At 42.2% G+C, this 24,992-nt stretch overlaps 1 protein-coding gene across 4 annotated transcripts in view; it reads left to right on the forward strand.

The window, feature by feature from the left end:
• Positions 1–24,992, forward strand: part of rerea (arginine-glutamic acid dipeptide (RE) repeats a) — a 133,957-nt gene that overhangs the window by 28,090 nt on the left and 80,875 nt on the right. For 2 of the 4 annotated variants that reach the window (XM_085444948.1, XM_085444951.1), the window contains exon 2: positions 6,595–6,675. The exons of 1 other annotated variant lie outside the window; for it this stretch is intronic. The gene's annotated coding sequence lies outside the window, so the exon portion shown is untranslated. Of the gene's footprint in view, positions 1–6,594; positions 6,676–13,693; positions 14,270–24,992 lie in introns of those variants that run through there. One more of the 4 variants, XM_085444949.1, reaches the window with a different exon arrangement.

Genomic DNA, 24,992 nt, shown 5'->3' on the forward strand with positions numbered 1-24,992 from the left:
TCAAATTCTGTTCTGTACATTCTAATTACATTGTTTTCATTCAAATTCCGTTGTTTGTTTTCAAATTCCGTTGTTTTTATTCTAATTCCGTTGTTTTCATTCTAATTCTGTTGTTTGTTTTAAACTTCCATTGTTTTCATTCAAATTCTGTTGTTTTCATTCAAATTGTGTTGTTTTCATTCAAATGCTGTTGTTTTCATTCTAATTCTACTCTTTTTATTCAAATTCTATTGTTTGTTTTAGAAATCTGTTGCTTTCATTCAAACTCTGTTCTGTACATTCGAATTCGGTTGTTTTCATTCAAATTCCATTGTTTTCGTTCAAATTCCATTGTTTGTTCTCAAATTCTGTTGTTTTCATTCAAATTCTATTGTTTGTTTTAGAATTCTGTTGCTTTCATTCAAATTCTGTTCTGTACATTCTAATTACATTGTTTTCATTCAAATTCCGTTGTTTGTTTTCAAATTCCGTTGTTTTCATTCTAATTCTGTTGTTTTCATTCAAATGATTTTGTTTTCATTCTAATTCTACTCTTTTTATTCAAATTCTATTGTTTGTTTTAGAATTCTATTGCTTTCATTCAAACTCTGTTCTATACATTCTAATTCCGTTGTTTTTGTTCAAATTGTGTTGTTTTCATTCAAATTCCATTGTTTTCGTTCAAATTCCATTGTTTGTTCTCAAATTCTGTTGTTTTCATTCAAATTCTATTGTTTGTTTTAGAATTCTGTTGCTTTCATTCAAACTCTGTTCTGTACATTCGAATTTGGTTGTTTTCATTCAAATTCCGTTGTTTGTTTTCAAATTCCGTTGTTTTCATTCTAATTCTGTTGTTTTCATTCAAATTCCGTTGTTTTCATTCTAATTCTACTCTTTTTATTCAAATTCTATTGTTTGTTTTAGAATTCTGTTGCTTTCATTCAAACTCTGTTCTATACATTCTAATTCCGTTGTTTTCGTTCAAATTGTGTTGTTTTCATTCAAATTCTATTGTTTGTTTTAGAATTCTGTTGCTTTCATTCAAACTCTGTTCTGTACATTCTAATTACATTGTTTTCATTCAAATTCCGTTGTTTGTTTTCAAATTCCGTTGTTTTCATTCTAATTCTGTTGTTTTCATTCAAATTCCGTTGTTTTCATTCTAATTCTGTTGTTTGTTTTAAACTTCCATTGTTTTCATTCAAATTCTGTTGTTTTCATTCAAATTCTACTCTTTTTATTCAAATTCTATTGTTTGTTTTAGAATTCTGTTGCTTTCATTCAAACTCTGTTCTATACATTCTAATTCCGTTGTTTTCATTCTAATTCCGTTGTTTTCGTTCAAATTGTGTTGTTTTCATTCAAATGCTGTTGTTTTCATTCTAATTCTACTCTTTTTATTCAAATTCTATTGTTTGTTTTAGAAATCTGTTGCTGTCATTCAAACTCTGTTCTGTACATTCTAATTACATTGTTTTCATTCAAATTCCGTTGTTTGTTCTCAAATTCTGTTGTTTTCATTCAAATTCTATTGTTTGTTTTAGAATTCTGTTGCTTTCATTCAAACTCTGTTCTGTACATTCTAATTACATTGTTTTCATTCAAATTCCGTTGTTTGTTTTCAAATTCCGTTGTTTTCATTCTAATTCTGTTGTTTTCATTCAAATTCCGTTGTTTTCATTCTAATTCTGTTGTTTGTTTTAAACTTGCATTGTTTTCATTCAAATTCTGTTGTTTTCATTCAAATTCTACTCTTTTTATTCAAATTCTATTGTTTGTTTTAGAATTCTGTTGCTTTCATTCAAACTCTGTTCTATACATTCTAATTCCGTTGTTTTCATTCTAATTCCGTTGTTTTCGTTCAAATTGTGTTGTTTTCATTCAAATGCTGTTGTTTTCATTCTAATTCTACTCTTTTTATTCAAATTCTATTGTTTGTTTTAGAAATCTGTTGCTTTCATTCAAACTCTGTTCTGTACATTCGAATTCGGTTGTTTTCATTCAAATTCCATTGTTTTCGTTCAAATTCCATTGTTTGTTCTCAAATTCTGTTGTTTTCATTCAAATTCTATTGTTTGTTTTAGAATTCTGTTGCTTTCATTCAAACTCTGTTCTGTACATTCTAATTACATTGTTTTCATTCAAATTCCGTTGTTTGTTTTCAAATTCCGTTGTTTTCATTCTAATTCTGTTGTTTTCATTCAAATGCTGTTGTTTTCATTCTAATTCTACTCTTTTTATTCAAATTCTATTGTTTGTTTTAGAAATCTGTTGCTTTCATTCAAACTCTGTTCTGTACATTCGAATTCGGTTGTTTTCATTGAAATTCCATTGTTTTCGTTCAAATTCCATTGTTTGTTCTCAAATTCTGTTGTTTTCATTCAAATTCTATTGTTTGTTTTAGAATTCTGTTGCTTTCATTCAAACTCTGTTCTGTACATTCTAATTACATTGTTTTCATTCAAATTCCGTTGTTTGTTTTCAAATTCCGTTGTTTTCATTCTAATTCTGTTGTTTTCATTCAAATGATTTTGTTTTCATTCTAATTCTACTCTTTTTATTCAAATTCTATTGTTTGTTTTAGAATTCTATTGCTTTCATTCAAACTCTGTTCTATACATTCTAATTCCGTTGTTTTTGTTCAAATTGTGTTGTTTTCATTCAAATTCCATTGTTTTCGTTCAAATTCCATTGTATGTTCTCAAATTCTGTTGTTTTCATTCAAATTCTATTGTTTGTTTTAGAATTCTGTTGCTTTCATTCAAACTCTGTTCTGTACATTTTAATTACGTTGTTTTCATTCAAATTCCGTTGTTTTCATTCTAATTCTGTTGTTTGTTTTAAACTTCCGTTGTTTTCATTCAAATTCTGTTGTTTTCATTCAAATTCCGTTGTTTGTTTTCAAATTCTGTCGTTTTCATTCAAATTCCGTTGTTTGTTTTCAAATTCTGTTGTTTTCATGCAAATTCTTTGGTTTTTGATCAAATTCTGTTCTTTTAAACATGATGGTGACAAAGAGACAGTAGAAAAACATATACAATCATTACATTGTTTTGACTTTGTTAGAAATGTTAAACTGTTGTTTGGGGCTTTGTGTCCAGCAGTAGTGGCTGTGGTTGACATTATGAAGAGCAGAGGGAAGCTCACCAGCCCTGCCAGTTTAGTTCACTTCTTATATGGCACAGATCCACTTGCCTAACCCCATGTCTGGATGCCGCACTCTGAAAACAGGCAGGGACCCAATTCATTCACAGCCCATCCAACAGCACATCGACTGTGTGCGAAATATGTTTCGGCAGCTTAACAGCAGCAGACTCATCAATTGATCCAAATTTTGCCGTCCATTGATCTTGGCACACGGTGGGTCGAGATAATTACAGTGCATGTATGATAATGATATCATTAGCGGCCCGTGGTCAGTCTATTAGGACAAGGGAAATGCGAGTAAAAACAACCCAAACCATGCATAGAAACATTTGCGCTGCCAAATGCTGGGGAGAATGGTCCAAATCTGCTTTGCAAATGCCTCCCTGTCACTCTCCCGACTGCACCACAGTAACAGTAGCGTGGTAAAGAGGCGGGCGAGCCTTCTGGTGCTGCTGACTGGCATTCTGTGTGTTGATGAATGTGGTGGCCTGACGGCTCAATGTGCTTACCTAATTGGAGCAGCTCTGCTGTCACACCGAGTTTCTCCATGTCTCTCTTTCTGTCAGTCTCTCTCGTGTAGTAAGAGCAGCGTTCTACTTGGTTACACACCTGTGTTACCCAAAGGTTAATAGAGCTATCTCCCAATACAAACCAATCACCAGGTAATCAGTTTCATGCGCCTCCATAGGTGGCTAAGGGCACGCATGATGACCAGAGCAGCCATTTTGAATGAGGTTGTCAGGTTGCTGCAGGTTGCCAAGCAAGAAAAATGTATTGTACATATATTGTAAATATAGGCTTTATCCATGTTTTGTGTAGCTGTAAAGGGGAAAGGAGTATAGTGTGTTTGCTTTGGAAGCCCCTTCATATCACAGCACAATTGACGCCCACCTCGTTGTGTGTGGAAATAGGGAAGTTGCAGCTCAGGCTATCTTTGGTTTCTTCATGTTGTATGTGCTGCGTATGTTTCTAAATAGTGTTTTTTTATTTTGTGTGTGTGACAAGCATGTGGCAGAGGGCCAGAGACGCTGACATACTGAGGGGTGGACTAAAGTCATGAAAGCAAAGCGCTTCTTTTTGATGTCATCCTGCTTCCGAAGGGCCATAGTGGTCAGAGGGGATTTGAGTTTCAGCACAGGATTTTGGGATTTTCGTGTCAAAAAGGTCGCGTCAGGGTTGAATGAATTCAAGTGTGTGTGTGTGTGTGTGTGTGTGTGTGTGTGTGTGTGTGTGTGTGTGTGTGTGTGTGAGAGAGAGAGAGAGAGAGAGCAACAGAGAAAGAGAGAGCATGCATATTTAGCTTTTAAGACTGAGAAGAGGCACCGAAAGAAGAGAAATCCTGGCGCTATGGCCGTCCACATCAACCCATGGTGCTCACAAATAATAACCCTCAACTCAAAGAGCATGGAAGCGATCTTGTTCTCACATGAGCACACATAACAATATATAGGATTGGACGTTTCTAGGCCTCTTGAGCTTGTTTAGTTCTCTCTGCTTTGTTGTGGCTACTCAGAGAGGCTGGATGAACGGGCAGTTTTTTAAAGGAATGATGTTGCATGCCTTGTGCTATTCGAATACATCCTGTAGGCGGAGACATGAGCAGATTAAAATGGGGATGGGTTAGTCACAGACTGATTTTAGAGGCTTTTAAAAACCAGGCAGATAGATGAGCCCATGTGTGTATGTGCGCGCACACGCTTGATGCCCACATTGTCTGCACCGTGAAAATCCCAGAGTTACTGAAGAGATTGCAAAATCAATATGGGCTATTCATACATGAATCTAATCCTCAGATTTACTGCCATTTAATCTGTGTATGGCAGGGGCTCTGATGCTCTCTAATGCTGTCAAACAGATGCCCCTGCTCAGCCTTCCAGGTTAGGCTGCACCTGATGACACCATTGAGCCATGGAAGCAGGCACATTTCAGCTTTCCTCAGGTGGCAACTATTACATGAAGACTGGCATTGTAGCAGCATGTTACATAAAAGAAAATCATACCAAATGTTTAAAACAAACATGTTTGACCCCAAAATCTTCTTTGGCAAGTTTGATCTGGGAGCAAATATAAATATTACATGCTGGTCCGGGTGGTTATTGAGTGTGTTTTGCCTCCCCCTCCCCTCCAAATGTCAGACAACAGCATACCCAGCTTGCCGTTCGACAGTGCTTATACTGCCTTGAATAGAAATACTTTGTTTTTTGAATTTAAAAGAAATAACACCAGGTGTGCAGTGAATAATATCAAACAGACCATTTCATTTCATGCAAGCTGAATTTAGGAGGAGTATTACATCAGAGGCGAGGAAAGAAAGAGAACAAACAGAATAATTGTGCACGTGGGGTAAATATCTGGGGGTGTCGTCTTGTTTTGTTCTTAATTTGCCGTCGATACACGATTGGTTCGAAAGCCCAGCCACTCCCTTCCAGTAAAGCACAGAAGACAATGAACATGTGAAACAGTTACTGTTGTCTCTTATTATTCTAAACAATATTGACAAGTGTTCCTAAATGATCCTGAGGAGATTTGCATGTGTTTTGTGCTGAAAAAAATAATATGAGGGAAGCTACTGAGTCATATCACGTAAACACACCGAACACAGTTTCTGTAACGCACAAAGAAATAATTGCTATCTTTTAATTAGTCAATTGTAAAAAAAAAAAAAATTCATAAAATTAAGACGTGCACCTCAGCTAGTCAAATGAATTTTTTACCCCTCGTCTTGCAGGCACGTACGCGGGACGGACGTGCATCTGCACACACGCAGCCGCCTTTGCGACATTAAAAAGCATACGTTGGCACGAATTTGGCTTGCGTGCGTGTGTGTGTGTGTGTGTGTGTTTTGTGCTTCTACGTGTTAAAGAGAGTAAATGCAGGGAATCTCTCAGTGTGCGGATGCTGAATGTGAAATGTCAATGTTATTGAACAGGTGCTGCGAGGCAGAGCTGTGATGTTTTTATTTCCAAGCTCTTGTAGAGCGAGGCAGAGTAGAGAGGGCTCATGGGATAATGGGGGAGGTTCAGGGGTGTGTGTGTGTGTGTGTGTGTGTGTGTGTGTGTGTGTGTGTGTGTGTGTGTGTGTGTGTTGCAGGCATAAGTGCTTAGATCTGTGTGCATCCAGAGTGGTTTGTTGGGGAAGAGGGAAATGAATACTGGCTTAGAACAAATGCTTACAATCTCCACATAGAAAATGTGAATGGTACTGCAAAGCACTTTGTAAATGCTGGTTTTAAAATGTGCGGTACAAAATAATTAGTGTCATTATTACCATGTTGTACAGCTTCATGGCTTTCGCTGGCAACATTCGCCGCATGTTCAACATGACGGCAAAGATGGCAGCCATCTTCACCTACACATACACCTCTACTGTCAATCTGCTATCACCTCGTTTGTTCCATTTTCACCTCATTCATACTTTTCCCCTGTTCTCTCTGTGTGTGTGTGTCTATCCTCCCCCACCCCCTTCCAGTTTTTCTCTTGCAGACTGTCGTTGTGTCAATACTTGTTGAAAGGAAGTGTGGCAGTGAGCTAGGAGGTGAATGCAGTCAAGGTTAGTCAACAATGCTTTGTGACACTCTAGCGTTGGCGAGTGCAGTGTTTTTTGCTCTGCTCTAACCCCCCCCCCCAAAAAATGTTCTGTTCCTACCCCACCCACTGGACCTTGATCATGTTCTCTCCCTGGCCTTTGTGCTCTCAGCCTGATACCTCTCCATCATCATCTTCATGCACTGACCTCCTCCTCCTCCTCCCTGTTTGCAGCCATTTTGACTCTTGCGTTCAGTGCTCCCGGAGAGAACGGCTCAAGCCTGTCAGCGCTGATTCATCCCTCAGTTGCTAGCTCACGCCAATCAATTCTCGTGTTTGTGTTTTGATCCATTATTTGCTTTTTTTCCTCCCCTCTCCCTCTACCTGCTGTATAAGCAGGTCTCCTTTGTTTGCAGCTGCTTTTTTGCCAAACTTACACCTTCAAGCTGCCAGTCTGTCTGTCTTTCTTTTTTAAAATTGCAGTTTCATCTGTGATTTCTTTCATTTGAATTCCAGAGAACGCATGTGAAAATGCAATTATTGTGTCAGTTTTTTGGATTCACTCTCGAGCTATTTAACAACCAAAAAAAAAGAAAGAAGAAGAAGAAGAGGTGCGAGATGTCCACAACAACGGTGGAGAATCCAGTCGTGATATGATGGAGGGAGCTGCAGTTCAAAGCCAGCTAGCAGGTTACTTAATGAGTTTGGTAATTGGCTTGCTGTGGCCTCCGCGCATCCCTGCCCTCCTGCTGCTGATGTGTGCAGGAACAGAGAGAGCTACAGCTTGCACTCCCTCGCTCAAGCCATCTATATTTCCCCTCCATCCACCGCTCTGGTACAAGCTGACTCGTTGAACTAAAGCTGCACAAGCCCACCACTGTTTATTCCTCGCCGTTTGTTCCCCACTATAAAGAAACTTACAATTTTAGGCTTCCAGTTTGCTCAACATTGAATATCAACTGTCTTTCCAACTGGGTTAGCATCTCATATCCCTGTCATGTATTCACAAATGATTTGCAACATGTTATCTTCTGATTTTACCACAAAAAGGACACTTTTTGTTCCCATCTCATCGCAATTGTACATCTCATTTAGCACTAGTCTGAAATCACAGGGATAATAGCTGGAAGAGGAAAATGCAGGATGACCTTCATGGTTGAGCAGTGATTGAGAGAGAGGTATAGGTTTTAGTCTTGGTTGCTTATTGCTTTGTTTGTACCGAAGATTTAATGCCTATAGGGGAACCGCATTAGTGAGGCTAAGCTAATATATATCCTTTCTAATGAGAAAGCTTCCCACCTTTCTAGCGATTCCCATTAATTTCCATTTTGTAGCTTTTAAAAAGAAATAAATAAATCCGCCGCACATTAGTAAATGTAGCCATCTCTTGTTGCAAGTCTGCTGCCAAGCGTTTTATCTACTCCCTCTGTGGAACAGTGGATTCTGAATGCTGTAGGGGTTGGAAGGCCAAAGCACAGCTAAGTGGCTCCTCTTGACCTCAGCACTGATCTCCAAACTGTCTGCTCTGACTGCACACAGACTGATTTTAACCGTTCGCTCCCACAAAAAACAGTCTAATCTCATAACACAGCCTCAACACCCTGACTGTGTGCTGTCTCTTTGAATAACACATCTTTTTCTCACCGCACCCAGTGCTGACATGCTGACCGTACATTTGCCTTTGAGATTACTTCTCTCTGCTATTATTCATGCCAAATGGAAAAAAGGAAAGCTGTGAAAAATTAACTTGAATGACTTTTAGATGCTTGTTACTCTGACTTATAATGGATGTGGTTATTCTAGTTACCGTTATGTATCCGTAAACTAGATGGCTGAATCATTAGCTTACACACTGAGAGAAGCCGAGTGTGACCAGAGGAGAATAATTGATTTCTGAATAAGCGTCGGCACTGGAGGGAAAAATACAGCATTAAAGGGCCATTGTGCCATATTGAGCATACACATGTCATGAATTAGCGTGTGGAGTAAATGTTTGGTTTTACTCATAATGAACGCTGGCTCACCTCCTCTCTCTCACACACTCACTCCAGGATCCTCCATAGAAGCAGCATGAAGCTGTACCTCTTGTCACTGTCCACAGGGTGGCAGTGTATGGAGGTGAGACTGCCATGTGCTCTGTGTGAAATGGAGCAGTCGCTGGCTACCTCAGACCACACAGTAATCACCCCCACCCCCCCATTTCTTGCTTTCACGACCACAGCGGACTTCATTTGCTCGTGCCGATCACGTTTAATCACAGCTCCACTCAGGAACAGGTTCTTCCGAGTCGAGCAGCAGACACATGTGCTGTTTGTTTATCTTGCCGTGTTTTTGTACACAAAAGGATTTGCCTGAAATGTAAACTTCCTCTTTTTTGCACCACAGCCTTGCCTTGCCTTGCCTGCCTGCACCCTTGTCCCTCTGTGGCCCTCTTGGAAATATAGTCTCATTCCTCAGAGTCTGTTCTCAGTGCAGCCACGGCAGGCTGAACTGCTCTTTTATTCAGATGAATGAGGCCCTGTTTTGCCTGGAGAATCAGACACAGACAGTCCATGTGAGAGCTCGAAGAATGTCTGTGGAAAATCAGGGACTGTAGCATCTGAGGTATTACACACGTGCGTTTGTTTGCGACTGCGTTGAATCTGCTCTGTATTAGAATCAGATTTTACAGCCATGTAAAGACTTGAATGATCTGATTTTGTAATAGTTTCACACCCCGATTTACTCTTACCTTGGCCCTTTAAAAAAAATGTCTTCATTTCAGCAAGCTGTGATCTAATGGAAGCTGCGGAGCGCTCTTTGTGTGAATTCAGACAGGGCGCACTTCTATTAAAAGCTGTTTTTTTTTTCTACTCACACATTTATCAAAGTCTGCAAATGAGCAATCAGTTAGTGCTGTATTTTTACAAAGAAAAATGCTGTGCTGTCTCCCACCACCATTTCATCAATTTATCTGCCAGGTGGCAGCTACCCCCATCTGGAGTAAGGTTTACTTACATTCATTTTTTAAATATGCAATACTTTAACCAAATGGCTGCTGCAAGCAAGTTTCACTCTCTTGAGTAGCTTGTGTAGCTTGGCAAAGAGATTAGACATATGTAGCCTACAAGTGTCTTGGTTTTCAGAGTGTTGCAAGGCTGCCAAATGTGACTGTGAATAGCTATGTAAACAAGATAGCTATGCAAGGCTAGACCTTGCTCTGATTGCCTAAAGTGAAATACCTTTCCTTGGCTTCTCTCACATTTTACAGCTGTGTTAATGACAGCAAATAAAGCCTACTAGGTAGCAGCTTAATTACTAGCTGCCTGTTTGGACTAAAACCAACAGACAACTTGATTTTTCAGTAAGTTGTGTCACCTTGATAAGGCAGTTTACTCAGAGCAATGCGTAACCTCCGTTTCCTTTGCAGTTTTTTTCCTCTAATGAAAACATCCTCTGTTGAGTGCTATTCTCCTCAGCTAAAGCAACAACCTCTAAAAATCTTGAGTCTTGCTATCCACAAGCGTATAGTTAACCATATTTAGTTGAGTAATTTCCTTGAGTTACTTTGTTGGGAGATTGAAAAGGATTGTTTTATTGCTTCCTCCCCTCTCTCAAACCGCTCCAGGCAAAGTCTGTGCTTTAATTAGTCGAGCAAGACCCTGTTTTCCCTTTGGATTCCCCCAACTTGTAAAGTGTTCTCTTCAGAATCTATGAAAGCTAAAAGGGGCAATGAATGATTTGAAGTCAGCCTTCTTTTGGGTTCGCCTGCCAGCTCAGAAAGGGGAGGGGCTTTCAGCACTCGCCTCAGTATGAGGAACAGTAACTTGAAGCAGCAGTCACACAGAGCCTTTGTTCTTTATGGATATAGTACGTGTGGTGGAGACAGTCACTGCTTTAAAGCCCCCATCTGGAAGAGCACTGTTCGAATATCTAATACAAGAATAAAGGCTCCTTTAGATAATACCTGCCTAAGAATGGTAAAATAGTTACAAAGATCAAGCTAGCACATCCATTTTGCCTCCTTTTATTATGTGCTGGGAGCGGGGGAAGTTAGCTTGTTACACAGTAGAGATTTAGTCATGTGTTAAAGTCGAGCCTCTGAAGCACACCCCCACCAGCACCAGCACCACCACAGCCTTACCCTCTTCCTGGTGTACAAGTATTGTTTTCTTCTCTAAATCCCTTTCCCCCCCCCCTCCTTCAACTCGTCTGCTCATCCCTGGTGAATGTATTAAATGAAGTTACTAGATATGAGTGCTTAAGAGGCCAAGGCCTCTGAGGCTTGCCAACTATCTCACAGGCTTGGCTCAGTCATCCATGTCACTTTTTTGTTGTTTCAGCTACTGGCTGACTTATTTGTGTTGCTGAGCACTTTCTCCCCCTCTTCTGTCTGTCTCTCTGTCTCCCCTGCTCTCCGTTTGCTGCCTGAGTGGCTTGTTTTTGTTTTGTTTTTTTCTTCTCCTCCAGCACAGAGAAATCAGGCTAAAGCAAACAGTTTGTGTCAGCCACAGCTTTTGTCAAGTATTCATTTTTAATGAGGGTAAGTGGCTACAGAGTCCTATAAACCATAAATGGAGTAGACAGACCGGGGAGGGGCATGTGGGTCTTTGATTCAGTGGCAGTCTTTTTGTTCAGTAACACTTGTACTAATTGTGTTTGATGTGGTTGAGGGAAAACGTATTTCAAAATGATAGCTTGTGTTTGGTTTAATGTGCTGTTTTGTGTGTGTGTGTGTGTGTGTGTGTGTGTGTGTGTGTGTGTGTGTGTGTGTGTGTGTGTGCGTGCCTGCGTGCGTGCGTGTGTGCGTGTGTCATCATCCACCTTTTCTGGTTTTCTTAACTTCTACTGAAATTCTTCTCCTCTGATATTCTTTATGAAGGGAGTGTTATAGGAAAGTGCCATTTTCCCCCCTTTTTAAAGCGGCTCTGTTAAATTTCATTGCCTCCAAATTCAAAAACAGAGACCAACCTGATTTTGCTCTGTCGGGATCGAAGGCGCTATAGCTGTAGAGAGGGGCGCTCGGGGAAAAGGTATTGTGATGGGCCGTTTGAATGCTGAACAGAATTGAATAGACACAGTCAGCTTCCCAGATACATGCTTAGGCCTGTAGAATGTGGAGTGCTTTGCTTGTAACTGCACCGGTTGTCTCCTTTCATTATCGGTTAATGGTGCCCAACTTGACAGAGCCATGTGATAAACAGAGGAGCTGTGAAATCCTGGAGGTGGAGTTCTCGTCCGCCTGATAATGGGATCTCATCTGCCGGGGAGGGGAGCCTGCCCGGGCCAGCCAATCCAGCTTTGCTTCGCACTGCCTTCAGAGTGGATTCGCTGCACTCGCCCTTCACTGCCGTCTTGGGCCCAACTTAAGCCTTGCGCTGTGCTGGGAATGGTGGCATTTTGAGTCACTAGACTGAAAAATCTTTTACGCTTTGATTTTGTGATAGAAACCGAGGGAGACGTGCGTTTCCATCTCCCCATCCATCCTTCTGGACCCTCTGAGTGTTTGTGCGTCTCGGGGAAAGGAGGGGAGACTGTGTGTAAATATCATAAACACTGATCCTGTGAAATGTATACATACTGTGATGAGGGAGGAGCTGTGGCTGCTCATGGTATTGGGTTTCTAAGTGGTGTGGGGGCGGGGGGTCAGGACAGTTGCCTCAGGAGCTGGAAAAGGTTTTTACCAGCACTCTGTTACACAGCAGAGCCCACCACCACACTGCTGCCATTGAAATGAAGACGACCAACGTGGTTTGTAGCACAATGAAGAGCCCCCTGCACACCACCCCTCAACTCAATTTCTATCAATCCTCACTGCCTGTCTCTCCTGCTGCCCATGTTTGTGCCAAAAAAACTAGCCCAATGCACTATTTGCTTTAGTTAATTGGATTTTTTTTTTTTTACAGTGATCCAATATCATGTTTAAGACAATGAAAATGTGTCAAGCTACTCACTGGGTGAAATGAAAATTATCCTATTAATTTACAAGGTAACACAGTCCATCTTTGTGTCACTGCTCTTCCCAGGTGTGTTAGTGTGCCGTCAGGTTTTAATGGCAGCATTTAGATTTAAATAAAAAAAAAGGGGGGGGGGGGGGGGGAGACTAAATAGTGTTGTGCGTTTTTTTTGTTTTGTTTTTTTGTTTTTTACCGTGAAATTCAACAAAATGAGCGCGGGGACCTTGGAAAAATGTACAGGTTTACCGTTAGAAAAATAAAAATAAAAAAGACCCCCCCCCCCCCCTGCAAAAAAACGAACTATGGCTAATGGACTAGTCACATTATCATCCCTGCTTGTTTCTGCCTTTTTAACGGGTGGGGTGACTAATTAATTCATTATCCAAAAATGCAAATGAGCTCCTACAAACCCGAGCGGCATCCACTCACGTCTCTCTGGTGTATATTCTGGAGGGGTGGGGAGGGGGTGCACGTACTAATGTTTTCAGATAGAAATCAGCGACCTGCACCGTAAGGATGGCGTTACATGTAGTTATTTATATATTTGTGTCACCGTTTAGAAAAGGAACGTGTCAGTGCCGCGTGGCGCGGGAAATGTGGGCTATTAAGCAATTATTTACAAAGGCAGCGCTACTGCACGCTCTCATTGTGTCGCTTTAGTGTTTCAGTCACATTCCCCATAAGCGTTGTCATTGATCGCTTGGTGATGATGATGATGATGATGATGAAGGTCGTGTCGGGCTACTTTGGCCGCCTTGCACCTCGCTTCCTGATGCGCGCGCACGCACACGCATCGGTGTCCCCACGGCGCTGGCATCAATCAGCAGCCCCCAATGGCGTCCCCCAACCACCCACCAACCCACCCCATCTTTGTCCATGACGATTATTTGAATCCAGTCCATGTTTTTGTTTCGCTCGGATTTTTTTTCCGCCTTTTTTTTGAGTGTGGTCGGCGTAATTCTCCTTCACTAGTGTCTGGATAAAGAAAGACTAGGTCAGCCATGTGGATGCGTCTGTTGAACAGCTGAAGAGGGGGAGGAGGAGGGGAGGAAGAGAAGAGGAGGAAGGGGGGAGGTTTACAGACTCGGAGGGAGCGTGGAGTGTGTGCATAGGAGGAGAGAGAGAGAGAAAGGGGGAGAGAGCGTGCGCGTGGTGTGTGTGTGTGTGCGAAACGGAGAGAGAGAGAGAGAGCAAGATCGTGGTGTGTGTGCGTGTGTGTGTGTGGAAAAAGGAAGCGGAGCCTGTTAACGGCGAACTCGCTGGTTTCCTACCCCTCGAAACAAGCGCTATGTTACTTTGCTTGTGGACACTGTCATCGACAGCAACAACAACACGGCCAAAGGGAATAGGAGCAGTTTCGAGGGGGGACTCGCTAGCGCTGTAGTGCCTTTGATCGGGCTCATTCCGGACGTGAGCAGCCTATCAGTAAAGTGAAACCGTCTTTTGTTGAAGCAAGTGCTCGCCTGAGTCCCTCCGTGCGGGTGGCGTTTTCTTCTTTCAGTGGGGGGATACAAAAAAAGAAGAAGAAAAAGTGTCCGTGTTCGCCTCGTTTTTGTCCCGGGTCTTGGATTAAGTCCAGCTGGCTTGCCTTTTTAAGTTCGGTGGGTCATCCTGGGCAAGGATCGCGTTTTGAACTTGTTTGCAGCAGTCTGTGGGACTCCCAAAGAATCAGCAGACTGGCGGGTGAGTAGTTGAATACAAAAAAAAAAAAAGATTGTAGGAGAGTTGTGGTTGGAGGGGGGGCAGACTGGGAGCTGTGTGTGTGTATGTGTGTGATAAAGACACTGGATTTGGGCACTAGCAAGGCGAAAAGCCGGGTGGCACACGCACAGTTTGAGTCTGAAATGCCCTTATTTTTGTTTATACCCAGAGGAGGAAGTGTGACCCCCACTCAACTGTTTTTGAGCTGCAAAGTTGTATCTCCTGTGGACTGTAGCAGACCCCCACAACACAACCTCCGTGACCCTGCGGGCACTCTAACAGTAGTTTCAGCAGCTAATGGGGTTTTTTTTTAAGTGTGAAAAATGAAGTAAACAGAAACTGGGCTTGCAATGCAGTTTTTGCTGCCAGGGAAGGAAACATCAGACATGTGGAAGTTCCTCGTGCTCAAGCATTTTAGCAATCAATTAACTTTGAGGAACAACTAAAAAAAAAAAAGAAAGACCAAAAACAAAAGTTGCATTTTTACAGGAGAAATGTCAAAATGAGTCTCAGTGAGTTGGTCGTACATACATTCTGACTAGTGGGATTTCCCCTAGTGTACATTATAGGCTCGACTGTTGGATTTTCACTCTTTGTCATGTCATAAATTGGTAATCCAGCTGTAATAATGGAGGCTAAGTGGAGCGTTTTGTTTTTTTTAAAAGATGGGGGAGTTTACTGTCTGTGAGAACGGCCTTGCCAGTTGCAAACTATGGAAGGACCCACCAAATTAACTTGATTCCCCCCCCCCCCTTCAGCACCCCAGAGGCTGTGAACTCTGGCTGGAGCACATGCAGCTCTCACTGTGGGGGTGGAGGTGGGGGAGGCTCTGGGGTTGAAAAGAGCAAGAGGGGGGGGGGGGGGTGGCTGGTGGGATGTGTGTGTGTGTGTTTGTGTGTATGTTCAGGAGGTGGCAGCTTAGGATTTTAAAGCAGACTACAGTTATTTGTCTGAAAGGCAGCTTATCCACTGTTTTCGAGTTATGGCAGAGGGAGGGGGGGGGGGGGGGGTGGTTACTTAAACCGCTGTAAATTGGTCGTAGTAAGTCTGGGTGTCAGAGGCTGAATCCACTGGGTACTTGGGCACATAAGCACAAACACAGATTCAAATCAAGGAGGGGTGGGGGGGAGTGAAGCGGTGATTGCCTTCATTCTGCGCTGTGTAAAAACAGTCCCTTCCTGGAATCCTTCTGCTGGATTTTTGCGCTGAACTACCACATAAACTCAGAGTTGCATTGCTAATTGCGAGGAGTTAATCTCTACCACACCAAGCTTCCTGTGCCTGTTTTTTCTTTTTGGTCACCTTGGTAGCTAGGAAGTGACCTCTACCTTAATGATTCAGATGCGATTAATTTGCTTGAGTGGGACGACAGCGTATTTGTGATTAATGTATGGCACAACTGCTTTAAAAAATCATGTGAGTGAGAATATGGGGCACTGAATCAGGCACAAGGTGCAGGTGTGGTTAAAAATTTAACAGCGTGTCTTGTTCCTAGTGTTCCTTTAACTTGTAAATCTCAGCTTGCCAGTCTGTTAGTTTCCCGTGTTTGACTCGATTTGTGATTTTGATCATTTGATTTTGTTTATGACCGGTCCTACTGCCACTCTGTTGATGATTTTGAGTTGATTTCACTACTTTTAAGCTTAACTGCACCACTAAAACAGGCCAGAAATATTATCCTGAGCTTTTTTAAAAACGTAAACCAATGCCATTCATTAAGATGGCCCACCATATGTATTATTTTATTATTTCAGCAGGGTTGGGTTTAGTCCTTTATGCCACTAATGGGCCCATTTCTAACTTATATACGTCTGCGTACCATGCAATCACAGTCTCAGCCTGCACTCTCATGTGGGAAAACTTGCATAGTTGGCCTTTGTGAACACATTTTAAAGCGGCGTCCTCTTCACTTCCCCAGAGGTTAGGATATCCATTTAGTTTCACTACTTGTGGACGGAGCGAAAGAGGAAGTGGTCAGACCTCTTAATGGAGTTGTACACAGGAGCCTGAGTTGTTCTGCAGTGTGGGATTTGTATGGAAAGAGAGCGCCGAGCATTTCACAGCACTCAGGCTGTTATCAGATGAGAGTATAGCAACCTAAATCTTAATTATGTACACACCGCCTTACTGCTGTCGGTATCATTTCAATCTTGTCTATTTGCAGTGCTTTATACTAGTGTTTGTGGGAAATGAAATCTGATGTGGAATTTGATCCGAGTCCGCAGACTGTGTTGTTTGATTCATGTAAACCAGGGGAAGCAGGTAGCGGCGTGAGTCACCGCCGCCGCCACCCCCACTACCCCACCGCACTTTACAAACACAAGTCCTCACTGCTGACAAGGTACAGAGAGCTAGTAAACATTCAGCTCACATACGGGCGCGTGTATGAGTGTCACCTCTGAGGAATCTGAGGGGCGATATCTAGATCAAAGAGGCTGTTTCTGACCATGCAGAGAGAGAGATGCTTCATAGAGTGAGGCTGTAACGGCTGTCTGGTTGCTCAGAGGCGGCTGAATGTTTGACAGGGCATTGGAAAAATGTTATTTAATCTGCTCGCATGATGGCCCTCAGTGGGATTGCACCACGCTGTGTCCCTGCCCCCTTTTTTTTTCTCCCTCTTCGGTGTCAGGATGATGGCAGTTGCTGGCTGCTAGAATTTAAAAAAAGAAAGGGAAAAAAAACCACACACTTTTGATGTTGCTGTATGTTGTTTTTTAGCATTATGATGTAACGCATGAAGAATTAGAGAAAGGCGAGTTGTAATTGATGCAGTGTTGGCGGGCCTATCATTTTCTCTCTAATGAGAAAGTCTGCTGGGGTCTTGATATGTTTTCCATTCGGGTAATAGCCTGAATGACTCAACTGTATTCCTTTGTAATTACAAAGAAAACGATTCAGTTGTTATTATAATAGGTTGCATGAATGAAAACACATGTGGCCTTTGACTCCCTGAAAAACAAACTGTTGTGAGATGCTTATCGCTTAAACATAGGTAAATTACATCTCCGTTTTTTTCTGAATGTGGGCTCAACTGTGTATATCTTAGGCCACATTAAAGGCATTTCTTGCAGTTACTCTCCCACTTTTGACCTCGACAATACAGAACAGCAAGCACAGGCTTGTTAAAGAAAAGCCAGGTGGAAAATCAATGAAAGTCCTAGCTTTTCCTACCATTTCCACCACCCCCACTGCACAGAAGCAGACTGGAGGTTTTGAGGAGCGATGATAAATCTCTCCAGGACTTGTGGAGTTTTTTAGACAGGTTTCATTTCTAAATGGATCGAGCTTGCTTCACCACTTCGCAACCTATTGTCCTTGCAGATAGCGGTGTACTGGTGACTCATTAGAATACATTAGCCGCGGATTGACACAGTGCACATGAAACAGTGGTACTGGAACTGCTAAGGAGGCAGTACCCTCTGGTGGGTGACTACTGAAATGGAGAGCAAATAAGGACTGGAGAGGTGCTTTGATTGTTCATAGAAAATTCCTTTTAATTTGTTGTGTGCACAGAGGAAAAGCCGATATCTTTAATTAACAAAAACCTCAGGAGCCAGCGATGAGTGAGAAATTGGGATAATTGAAAATAGGCCCTATCTCCTTTCCTTCCACCCTCCCTCCTCCAGCTCTATGTCTGTACATCCTTAAAGCAGCTGAGCCCATCAGAGGGCACTTTTCGCACATGTTAAGTGGGGGGACATCTGGCCTTGTTAATTCAGTGCATGGCCATAAAGTGGAATGGCGGTCCCCACAGGGCTGCCTGCTCTGAACACAGTCAGATGGAGCCTGTGCGTCCTCTCTATTTCCCTCGTCCTCCCTGTTGACTGTCCCTTTGACACCAGCTCGGACACTACCACAAGAACATCTCCGCAATCTTGATATGAGCTTTAATCACCGCTGATGTCTGAAGGAGATAAAGCGACAGCCGCACAAATCTTTGCATGACAGAATACTAAATTACAGCACGCCTGGGCTTTATTGACCAATCCCTGTTCTTATTTACTTCAGAACGTAATACCGTGTAACATTGTTTTAGGCACCTACCCCCAGATAGCTACTCTATATTTATTTTTTAGATGAGATGTTTTGCATTAGTAGCATGTATTCATAAAATCCATGTGCTATTGCCACCTGATGTCCCCGCATCCTCTGGATTAGTAGCAGCTAATCAAATGACACCAGTGGGGATGCGTTAATGCTGTGCATTCATATCCTATTTTAGTGAGTAAACATTAAATGTGTTTAAATGTATCACGGCTTTATTTATGCATAAATCTGCTATTAAGTCTGAATTATACATTAGCCAGTGAATAATGCATCAGTGCCATTCCTTAATGATTACTTGCCAGGCAGCGAATGGTAATATTTGCTGATAAATTTGCCCATTGATCTTGCTCGTGTTTAACCAAGCTTGTAGAGATGATGTTTACTCCATTTTATGTTGAGGATGCAATCAAAAGGAGGCTAATTTATGTGTGTGTGTTGCTGTCTTTTTCTAAGGAGATGTCTTTTAAAAATGACAAGAGAGCCCTAAGAAGTTTACGTAAAATGTACACAGTCTTAATTCTCTGAGCACTAAATGTTCGTTTATTCTTGTTTCCTCTCACATCTGAGTACGGTGTGTTTGCATACTGTTCAGGGTTACTCTGAGGATGTCTTGTTTATTCTTAAACCTCCACAGATCAATGTCCAATTCCGTCTTTTGTCTTTGTTGGCTTGTAGCCATTACATGATGCTCCGTTCTTGTTTTAAGTACGAGTCTAGACTATGTTTGTTGCACTGGTAATTCAGTCCGTACTTGGTAGTGGTTCTCTATTGATACCGTGTCTTTTTATTGGCGCTGGTCTTAACAGCCGCACCGAGCCAGATTATTGGCACATTATCCTCATAATGCTCCGAGTCTAGCATTGCCTAAGCCTTCAAGCCTTGCAGCACAGGCTGTTACTGTGCAGATATATTGCTTGTCCACACAATGAGAAAATATTGACTTGTTGTCACTCACTCATTTGATTAGTTGTGTGGGTGATTCTGCTTTTCATTTGTCACCGTGGCAACGTAAAGGGGGGGGGGGGGGGGGGGCGCACAGCAACAGACTCTTTTCTTTTTTCCTGTCCTGTAAATGAAGCGCTGGAGCATTGCAGACTATCACATCTGGAAAAACTCTGAGCAGGAATGAATGTCTTTATCACTCACAGTGTATCATTGGCACTTGTCAGCTCAGCTAATATCCACAAAAAGCCCAACATTTGACAGCTTTTCTCAGAGCCGAGTGTGCAGCTGTGTGGGAGTGATGTACTCCAGAAATCTCACTTTGATTTTGCAGCTCAGCCGAAGGAGAATTATCTGTATATTCGCGGCGTTGGCGAGTAACTTAATTTTCTTTTGTCTGTAAAAGGAGCCAGCTTTATGCAGGCGGCTGTTGTGTGCGTGTGTATAAGCCAGGTCATAACAGGAACACCTTACATTTAATCCAACAGGATTCATCAGTGGCCTTGTTCTTACAAAAATAATGAGCTAGACAGTGAGGGCTGCCCCAGGCTGCGTGTAAGGAGATGATCTCCCTGAACCAGCAAATCATTCTCTCTTTTTTTAAAAGACAGGCTAATGGCTATTCTTGATGTCTGTCAGTGATTTAAGTTAACTAGCGTTAATTCACAGAAAGATCTAATGGGCACGATTGTCGGGCTGAGTCGAGGCAGCCAGTGAGAGGCTTTTGCTTGGGCGGGGGTAGTGTAATTGTTTTTGCTGGCCACGATTCTCTCTGGAAGGGATGACTGCACAACTCAGATATGTAAACAAGAAGAAACTGAAAGGCAATATGCTGATACCTTGTCTGTTTTCTCTTGATCAACCTAGCTTTTGAAATGAAATTTCTAAGCTCTACCCAAACGCTCATAGGATTCCGCTTGGCAGTAATGGTTGTTTCACAAACCTGCATCTGCTCAACTGAGCATTTCAAACATGTAAATCGCATGTGGAAAATGGAGATCTGGAGGAAATCATTAACTGTGACAGTGCACAATAAAACAAAGAGAGGCCGAGTTAAAGACAGCAGATGCTCAAAGGGTTTGATTCTGCTTATTGGAGCATGACACTTTTAGTGCGGCAGAGAATCTCATTGCGTTTGTCAGAGACAATGATACTTGTCTTGCCAGTGCCCTGCCAGTCATCTGTTCTCCAGAGGCTTTCACTGTATTCATTAAATGCTTATGCTTTTATCCAAACTCGCATTTCTTCGTATGCTCACACCTGCTGTCATTTTTGCTCACAAAATCAGGCTGCTTGTTTTCCAGCAGAAGACAGCTTGTAATGTTTATCAGACTGTAGATGCGTAGACTTCGACTAAATCTGTCCTGAACATCCATGTTTTTAGGCTTCCAAACTTTGTTAGGGAAGGGGGAGTGGGGATTGGGCGTTAAGTGTTGCTCTGCCTGATATTGTAATCACAGCCAAATTATGCACAGTAAGAATAATGACTGTGCTGTGATTTTTAATATATGTGTAAAGTGATCACATAAAGAAAAGTCTCAGCTTGTATACTCAAGCTCTTATACATGTCTGCATCTTAAAAACAAAAGCAGAGAATATCCAAATCCAAAAATTGGAAACAATGCAAGCCCAATAAATACATTGTTGAATACACCGCTACAGCCATAACATTTTGAAAAGGCAAACTGAGCATTTTTTGAGCATGTGGGATTTTAATTGTTCTACTTTATTTTTAAAATTTCTATGTAAAGCTACTTGAATTCTTTCCCCTATAAATATGACTTTTGCCAACATCCCCTGTACTCTTAATAAGGCTGATTTTTACATTTCAGTATATGTCAGTAAAGACATGGTTTGATCATTGTTAGACTAGTTTCCGGGTTTTTCCAAGTGTACCTGCATAGGCAGAGACCACGCTCACCAGCTTTTAATGCACACCCAGTCATTTGTTCTGTAAGCAAACCAGAAATCGACAGAAACCAGAAAAGACAGAAACTGCTTCAAGCGCTTCGAGGGTTACTGTTAGCTGACTTTTAAGCGTAAAGCCAACTAACAGTAACCCTAAAGAGTTAAATGGCATCTATTGTTTGAAGTAATGCGACAGTGCAGTCAGTTACATTTTAAAATGAAAATTTCTGACATTTAAATGGGAACTAATTTTCAGTCTTCAGTCTAGTCTTAAATGAAAATTACCCAGCAGCCCACTGCACTCGTGGTGTCACAGCTTTACGATCTAGTATAAAGAGGGAATAGACAAACAACTCATTATAACAGAGCATGTATACCGCTTTAGCTAACGTCATTAAGGACTTCTTCTTGAAACAAGGAATTCACGCAACACAGCCACTGGGATGGTGCAGTATTATTGGGAAACTACAGGCTACTGCAGACTAACAGGTTTTATGTATTTATCCAGGTGATTTAAGTGGGTATGTGCTTATTGTGGTTGCTGTTAAAAGTTAACACCCAAGGGTCATCCCACTTTGCAGTTACTTGAAAATAAAGTAAATTTAACAAGCTCATCGGTTTTTGTATGTGGGTGTACTGGAGATGATTAGCTACCTTTATCTTATAAAGGGGGAAAAAATAGATTCATGTAATAACACAAACCAGATTTTTTTCATTGTTAATATCACTGATTTGGCTCTCCTACGTTTATCTCTTGAGTGCATGTTTTATAAATAGCAAAGCAGTGGAATGCTGCCTTGATAAAGTCTGATAAAGTTGAACTTAAGACCCATCAGGAAACAGTCCAGTTTGCAAACACACAGCTTTTTGGGGTTAGTGTTTGTGTCAGCACAGGGGCAAGACTGGACATCTGTCTCCCAGTGATCTATAACGCCCACAATCCCTCCCACAGACTGTCGGCTTTGGCACTCGGGCCCTACACCGGTTGCTGTAGTATGCCCAGCCACCCACAACAGTGGCTGATCTCGCAAGTATAACAAACAGCAGGCTAACAAAGAGGATAGAAAGCAATAGGACACACAGCAACAGAAGACCTTAAGAGCCCCATGCCATCATAACTCCACTTCAAAATGGAGGCCTTTGTTCTGAGATTGTTAGAGAGGACATCATAGCAAGGTAGCAGCACATCTTTTCATCCTCAAACACACACTCACTCCCACTCACTCACAGCCTGCTGTCGGTGAAGGAGATCCTCTTCCTGATAGGGCTTCAGAGAAAGGTATTCCTCTGGGACTGTTGTTGAGGGATTTCTACAATTCTGCCGTGCACTGATTAAAGGAACACTTGTAGATAATCCTTTTAAAAATAGGTCTTTGTTGTGGCAGTGGAGGAGTGAGTGAGAGTGCGAGGGGCAGAAAAAAAGGCCTAGATTTGGATTTTTAAATGGTTATATCACCTTGGTATCTGCCACTCTGCTAAGATAAATATTTAATGACAGGGTGGCTGAAATAGAGCTGTTACAGACTGCTGGTGAGAAATTGAGCTTCTATTTAGAGCCCATACTGTTCCATAAAGTCATGCCATTGGTAGACAGCCCAAGGTTATTAGTGTGGTATGAGAGTAGTGTGTGTTTGTGGTGCGCCTGTGGGCTGATGAAGAGTTCTCACTCTTTTCTTGCTGCAGTGATATGAAGGAGAGAAATGCACTCGGTCTGCTATTGAACATTCACTCATGAATCCTTGATGGATTACATGTGTGTGTGCACGTGTGTGAGAAACGTCATTGTTGTGGCAGCAGCGCCGCAATCTTTAATGCACAACAGGAACGCTGTCCAGGTGCACCACACTTGAACTACTTCCAAAACAGAAACAGCTGCATGTTTTGCCCTTTACTGCCTCAGATTTGCTCTGTTTCATTTCACATGATCTCTGCCCTGTGGGTTCTTGTTCGATGTCATTCACGTCATGCAAAATTGATTGCAAAGGTTTGCATCGGTGCCGAATGCAATGAAGTTATTGCAGTGTAAAGACAGATTTCCCAGCATCGATTCTCCTGACTTTACACTTTAAATCTCTTGTGAAAAAGAACCTTTCAATTGACATCAGTCTTGGCTTTAGAGGTTTGGCCAGGATTATGAAGTGAAGCCTCTATTAGGACTTGAATGTTACTGCACAGCTCATTTAAACACTGATCTACGCTCTGCTTGATTCATCCTGTTTACTCATTACGTGATAGCTGTGGTGAAAGCAATTACTTTGAGCTTTCAAGTACCTTGCTTTTGGTCACACTGCGGCTCTTATTCATTTCACTGGCGTTCCCAAGGCCCCGAGGCTTCCAATCAGCCCAGTGAGTGGCGTGCACTAACATCTTGCCTCTCTACGTAGGAAATAGGTGGGTAAACACAGCAGAGTCCTTGAAGCACTTCCCATTGCTGCTATTGGATTACCAGCTGCCTTTCCGGGCCTCATATGCACAGATGAGCGCCAAGATCAATGGAGCTCTTAGTGCGGCGCTAATTCGATCAGGACTGGCTTTGCCACTGCTGATCAGAGATTTTTTTTTAACTTAAAACAAAAACGTAATCAAGTCGAGCCCATGTCCGATAGCCCCATATTTTCAGCTCCTCCAACTCCCGTAGACATCAATCAGGAGGCGTTTCATATTCATTATTGAATTGTTGGGTTGGCTTGCTGAGAGAGAGGTGTAGAGATGGAAGCAGTGAACTGCTGTGTAAAGCGATCCGGCCGGTTTTCGCTGAGTGTAGCAGGAATACTGCCTTTTCTCCAACAGAGCAACTGGGATCATAAATAAGCTAAGAGCATGTTTTTAGAGGGATGAGGCATCTCCCGCGTTGACAGTGAGCAGAGAGAAAGGGTTGAAGGGCATATTGACCCTCTTGTTGTGGAAAGCAAAAAGCAGACTCTTACTTGCCTCCCCTCCCTCCTCCCCACCCTGTTCCCCATTAATTATTGTTTGATGCTAACAAAGGAGGGAGGGGGGCACGTTATGAAACATAATTATTCATTGCAGCATTTCCCCTCGACGAGCCTTATTCCCCCCTCCCCTCGTGCTCAGTGAAGAAGCTGCCAGGGCTGTCAATTGAGTACAGCAGGCAAAGACGTCCCCTCAGCCTTTTAAGGAGGGGACAGCAGGGAGCAGGGTGAAGGACGCTATTTGCCCCAGTGATATATGAGGAGAGACAGCAATATATGTAAGGAGCTGCTGAAAGAAAGATAGAAGGTCAAGGCACATTACACTCCAACCATTAAACTGTCTGAGCACATAGTCTGACCCGAACTGCAAATACAGTTGCTCGGGAGCAGCAGCAGCAATTTTTTGTTTATATATCTACGTGGTGCGTGTCAATGGCCTACACATTTCAGATTGACACGTGTGTATACACACAGATGAATGCAGCACTGTAGTGAAAATGCTCTCAGTGGCTTTTTATAAGCTCGCAGATGCAGTGGGAAGCTATTTTAACAAGCGTGTAGCTGCACAAACCTGCCCTCCCTAGATTTTCACCAAAGCGACGGCAATGGCAGACGTGTTTAAGACCGTTTTCCTATGCATGAACAGAGCATATGCTGTATTTAAACAGAATGCAAGCATGGGATTAGGTAACAATTGTGTCTCATAGCACTGGGGTAATTTAGTGCAGTGCACATTATTATTTCTTCCCCTGGTATTATTTTATTGAATATTAAGAAGGCAAGCTGTTCTTAAATTTTATGCTCTTGGCACAGGCAGGTAGTGTTTTTAATGTCATCAATGGCCCGGCGACAAGAGGAGAAGTCTGCAAGGCTGC

This window comes from Copadichromis virginalis, linkage group LG20 (genome assembly GCF_057382275.1).
Source record: "Copadichromis virginalis isolate Kocher_CV1m ecotype Utaka linkage group LG20, C_Virginalis_male_GT1.1, whole genome shotgun sequence".
In the NCBI taxonomy this organism is placed as follows: Eukaryota; Metazoa; Chordata; class Actinopteri; order Cichliformes; family Cichlidae; genus Copadichromis; species Copadichromis virginalis.